We start from the raw sequence: 6,000 nt of genomic DNA, 5'->3' as shown, positions 1-6,000 counted from the left end.
TAAATATCTATTTTAATTATGTTTTCTCTTTTTTATAAATTGCTAATCATAAAATACTAGCCATTAAAGTCATATTGAGATGCTGGAAAAGCATCCAAATACTCTGTGTGTTACTTATGCTCCTGCCTGTGTTATTATAGCTGTTGATTATCTGGACATAATTTCTTTTTCTATTATGATCTTTAAAATACGTATTTGGTGAAGGTCAGTTATGGCTTCAGATTACAGCTAATGAGTGATCTGACCTCAAAGTTGAATAAGTAATTAAAGGCATATAAAAATATTTTGCTCATTGGAAAGAAAGGTTTCTATTAATATAATTAATGCCAGAAGGATGTGTAAAAGCCATATGCTGTAAGGAAACATTATTTGCTTGAGCAACCTTTCTTCAAATTATATTAGTCAAATGCAGTCTGCAAGTATTAATACAATACTCACTGTACAGACTCACTGGGATCATGTTTCATTGACAGTCCCGTCTTTTTTTTTTCCCCATTACAAACAGAAGTATACACTAAAATCAACGGCTGGTCAAAAGGCTTTATCTATTACAATCAGTTTCCATAAAAACTGAAGAGTACATTACACTTACAGGAAGCAAGTACATAATTTGCTCTTTGAAGTTTTTCCTCTTTAAAAAAAAATCATTACAAAGTCTTATGCTTAAACAGAGACATACAAAAAATCAGTGTATTCACTGTCCCAAGTTATTTACAGCAAAAGTTACAGAGACAGAATACATAGTATCAGACCTTCCACAAGCATATATTAAAAGTAATTACATTTGAAAAAATATTTTATTTGTCTTCTACATTTCTACAATACATACTCAGGTTTCTTCTTGTTTTGTTTGTTAAGTTTTTAAGTAACTTTCTTTAGTGTTAATCAGATGAGGCAGAGAGTGCAGTTATAAAATAAGGGATTTTGTTGCTATTCTGATTACAATTTTATTTATATCGTCCACTTGTTATAACCAGAATAATTAGTTTAACATGGGAATTATCTCACAGCGATTAGCATAAATCTCAAAATACCCCATGCATTTGATTTAGCTGGATGTTGATAACAGTTTAGAGTTCAGTTGTGCTTCATTTGTGGCCACAAATACAATCAGAGAGCCGCTCCCTCTAGCCTACTAGAGGTCACACTGCAGTCATGCAAGAGAAAGAGACTACCACGGCTATGCTACTCAGTGGCTTTTTAAGAGTAAGTGCACGAATAAATCCCCGTCTACTGCACGAGAATGAGTAGTCCACACTCTGTAGGGTTGAATGATTATTAGCATTTCTTACTAACAAGAAAACACCTTTTTTTGCCTGATTCTGACACTGAAGTGACACATTAAAAAAACACAAATGTAGTGCATCTGAATCTGAATCCCCAAAGTCAACAGCTTAATGTAGTTCCTTTGACTTATTAAGCTGTGTGTCTAATCAAGACAAGTATAAGTGCTTTTTTTTTTAATTTTTTATTTTTTTTTTAATAAGCTGGTTTTATTTGGAACAGTCTTCAAGGTAAAGCCTGCTCTTTCCTATTCTTTGTGGTTGGCCATATGGCTCTGCTTTTTTTTAGTTGTGCTCTTGGTGCCCAAATAAGGGACCCAACGTGATCATAATATTGAAAACTAGGAGACAGTTTTTAAATTCTGTTCAGAGAGAGTTTTATATCGAGCATTCTTTACTGCTGCCAATGTATAGCCATAAACAAGGGCCTGAGCCTCTTCTTGACGCACATACATTTTTCTCAACAGCAGTGTCTTCGATCACAAATTAGCAGCTCCATCCGTTGAATCCAACAAATACGTAAGTCCAGTAATATCTACATTATATGAAGTTTTTTTCCTTATCGTACAGACCATGTGCAAAGCAAATAATTTCTGCAAGTACAGTTACAAAGAAACACTTATAATTTATTTATTGCTGCTATATCCAATGATGTTTTCTTTCATTCTATGTGCTGTGCTTGGATTGTGAGGAAGATGAAATTATGTAAATGTAGTACATCATGTTACTGAGCTCACTGTGAGCAGTGTTATCCTCGCTGCCTGAAGTAACAACCAGGAAAGATCTCTCCTTTCCCAGACCATTTTGTGTATTTCCTTATTCTTTCAGCACAAATGAAATGCAAGGATCATTTGGAGGGCAGTGACACATCTATCACGTCATGGGACATTCAGGCTGCCTTTTTTAAAAAGTTACTGTTCTGTGAGCTACTGTAGAAATTTCAGGTCTTTTCACGATGGCTTTTGTCTGCAGACTGCTACAGAAATGGCTTTTACAGTAGTGATCTGATGCAAACCACCTTTGGGATGGTAAATTACTGGTTTGTTTGGCTCACTGGCACATACAGCTTTACTTGCAGGGACAATGCATGCAGGAACAATACAGCTAACTGAGGATGAGGAGGCTGGGAGGAGCCTGCTTCCTATCTCCTCTGAGGAGCCTTCCTTGAAGGCTGCAGGCAAGGATCAGCTTAGAAAAAGAGCTAAGATGAATCATCTCCCTCTCCATACTTCATTCACTAGGAGTCAGGAGTAATACAAAAAGGAAATAGAGGCAAAGTTCCGTGGCCAGAAGACTTTACTTTCTAACAGGCAGGTATCATGCTAACAAGAATTTCATGGACACGGCTCCCAGCAACCTGAAAGACTAACATTCAGATTGCAATGGAACAATTGGTAAATAATACAATTAATTACAAAATTTTTGATGCATAGGGATGTTGGCCTCTCCTTTTCATCTCTTGAATTCATCCACCTATCTTCTAGGTGTAGGGAGTTCAGAAGATGGAGGGAGTCAAAACCCATACATACTCACTTTGGGGATAGGAGCAATGATCATACTCAAAACTGAGGAAGACCTCTTGGTTGGATACCTGGAATTAACTCAATGACTGCAATTTGTTTTTCTGTATGTGTTCTTGTAATTATAGAATGTCTATAGAAAACATGTGGTGAAAGACTAGGGATAAGCAGAAGCAGATTTCAAAATTTTAGGAAATGGAAGCATTTTTCACTAACACACTATAAAACAGGGTCATGTTTGCTTGAGGTGAGAAAAGGACTGGTCATACCATGGAGAAGTGTTGCTACAGAAGCCTGGGGGTAGTTACAATTTTGTGCATCCCTGAGAGGAAAGGGTAGCTGTTAGCCACTTTATATTGCCTGCTCTTTCTAGTCATGTCTCCATGTGGTAGCTCGGCATGCTGTCACTGGTGACATACTATCACTGAATCCATGTCTTAACCTTTCTGATTACATGACTGCAGCAATTCTGAATATGAGCTCACATTAATGGTACATAAACTCAGTACCTTTAAGCTGCACTTTCTTTTGTCAGTTGTCTAAATTCAGTAACTCATACAAAGCTTACTTGCATTTTGTCTTCAAAAGCCCTTTAACATCACAAACTGATGGGTCAGTAGGGCTCCACTGATCATGAAACAATGGTGAAGTGAGTCCTGCATCAAGCTGAGGAAATACTGACAGTGAATTCAGTTTATATCAATGTTAATTATAATCACTGGCTTGAAAGCCTTGTCTGGGTTGCATTCATTTGGGCACTCAACCTGTGCCTTTCAAAGCCTCCAACATTCTCTTCCTTATTATCACTGTTATATTTATATATCTATTTTTAGTAATGAAACATCCCTGAGTGGCATACAGTGCAACATCTGCGTCAAGCAGTGATTGTCATTTACAAAGTGTGAAACTCAAAAAGGAAAGAAGAGGACTGGGTCTCCAACACACTGTTCCTAATGGATGTCAGAGACAGGAGTTAGTTTGTAGACTGGAGGCAGAAACCACTGGTACAGGCTGGTGGGTGTGAATACACTATTTTGTCATTGCCTGGGAAAAGCAAGCTGCTCTGTTTCAGGTTTCCATTTCAGTTGTGCTTAGACATAACGTATCTAGACAAAACACTCTTTCATGTTTCAGTTTGATCTTACTGCCTAGTGCTGTTACTGGAACATCCAACAGATGTTCTGGAAATTGGAAGCAGCTTCCAGGCTGGACCTTGGGTGTTCTGGAAACAGCACAATCAGCGCAGAGTCAGGATGGAGGATGGGGGTAGCCTGAACATCTTTCAAAGGGGCTTTGTAGCACAACTTTAGACCAGGCAAAAAAGACAACAGGGAAAGGTGCCATCAGCGGCACATCTCTAACTGTCCTGTCTGACAAATTTGTGAGACTACTGCAGCCTTGGAGCAGCTCTCACAGCCTGATGGTTGGAGGCTGAGAGGCCAGCACACAAGAGCAGCTTTGCACCCTCTTGTGTAGAAGTTGTTACATCAGAAATCCCTGCAAACGGTCTCAAAGGAAACATAGAGCTGTGCAAGCTGCCACCATGAAACCAAAGAAAATCACATAATAAAGCTCATCTTCATGGGCAGATCTGGTAGCTGCTCCACCTGGAGCACCACTACCTGGCACAGGCATTGAGACAGCATTGGTGCCCACAGTGCAACAGGAGGAATAAAATGTGAAGTGGAGCTGGAGTGAACAATGGGAAGCATGAAGTAAGAGCATTAAAATGCAAGTATGAGTATAACATCTGACTTGTGCTCTGCAAAGCTCAAAGGGGACCTCTTAACACTATGGGCCTCTGACTTTATGAGGGGGTGAGCACCTTCTGTGTGGTGCTGAGATGCCTCCATTTTTAGTGGCTCTAGTTAGAGCTAAGGGAGCCTAGCAACTTGCAAAATCAATTCCTAAATGCTGCCTATCACAAACCTATCAAAAAATATACATTTCTTTTGGAAACAAGTTGGCTCAACTGAGATGTCTTCCACTACCCAGTTTTTTTTTCTAGCAATCATTAAAGCAGTCTCTCCGTTAGAAGGAAATATGACTCTTAGAATTAATTCTTTATACAAAAAGCTGGCAAAAGTGACATTTATACAAAAAATTAAGTCTGTTGTAGTGTAATAAACAGCCTGCATCTGCTTCCTCAATGCCAGGGATAATTTAGATCAATGTGGCTGAATTATCTGAGAGCAATGCGAAAAGTAGAAGATTGAATACATGCTTTATATATCCTTTTGTTAAAGATCTTGGGTTAATCAATCATTAAAAAATGTGTCCTCTTTGAAAAACTTGTCACTGAAAAAATCAACAAACAAAACAAATTACTACAGAGAGCAGATGTGACAAATCCTAGGTTTAGATATTTAATTGAAAGGCTCAGATGCTACTGTGGACTCATGAAAGCCAAGAAGTACAACACTAATATTTTCTGAAATGCATTTTTTTAGTAGATTATGCAATTATTTACTCAAATTCATGTTATTTTATTATTTAACGTCTATGAATAACTGGAACATATGAAATTCAATATCAAGAATTTGAAATCTTGAGTATAAATTACCATGCATCAAAACCAGCAACAAAAATCTAGCCTGTACCATGTGATTGGTACTTGTTGTTCTATATGCAGTCAGTTACAGGCAAAAGGGGTACTATACCTATGTGGCCAATCCCAAATCACAGGAAAATAAATAAAATTTATCAGCCTTAGTTACCACAAATAAATAATGTATAAGAAAGGATTTTTATTTTTCCAAATAAACTACAAGTTTATTTGCTCAAATTCTGTAAAAATAGTAACAAAAATAGAGCAAGCTGTTGATAATTAACTTTATTTGAAGACAAAAAAAAATATCTGTTGGCAATGATTGCAATTGTTTGTACAGGCTATTGCCTATCAATGGCAATGAAGATTTTGTATACCAGCATTGTAATATTTTTTGGAAAAAGGCAAGAATCCATTATTGTTCCAGGACTGTACGCTGCTACCTGTGTGGTGCCTGGCTATTAATTTAACTTCTTTTCCTTGAATTCTGCACCTTTAAAAAGTGGCAGTAATCCTTACCGATTGTAAAAGTCATTAGGCTGCAGTGATTTAAGTCTAGTGCTTTAAGGATTGAAAGCCCTGTGGATGATTAAATAATGTCTTTCTCACTGGTGATCTCCATGTGGTTATCTTGCTTATGACATAAATA

This window comes from Pezoporus occidentalis, unplaced genomic scaffold (assembly GCF_034315485.1).
Source record: "Pezoporus occidentalis ecotype Australia unplaced genomic scaffold, CSIRO_AGI_Poc_V1 ctg117, whole genome shotgun sequence".
NCBI classification, from domain to species: domain Eukaryota; kingdom Metazoa; phylum Chordata; class Aves; order Psittaciformes; family Psittacidae; genus Pezoporus; species Pezoporus occidentalis.
The sequence above is the reverse complement of the archived record's forward strand: the minus strand, read 5'-3'. Positions refer to the sequence as shown.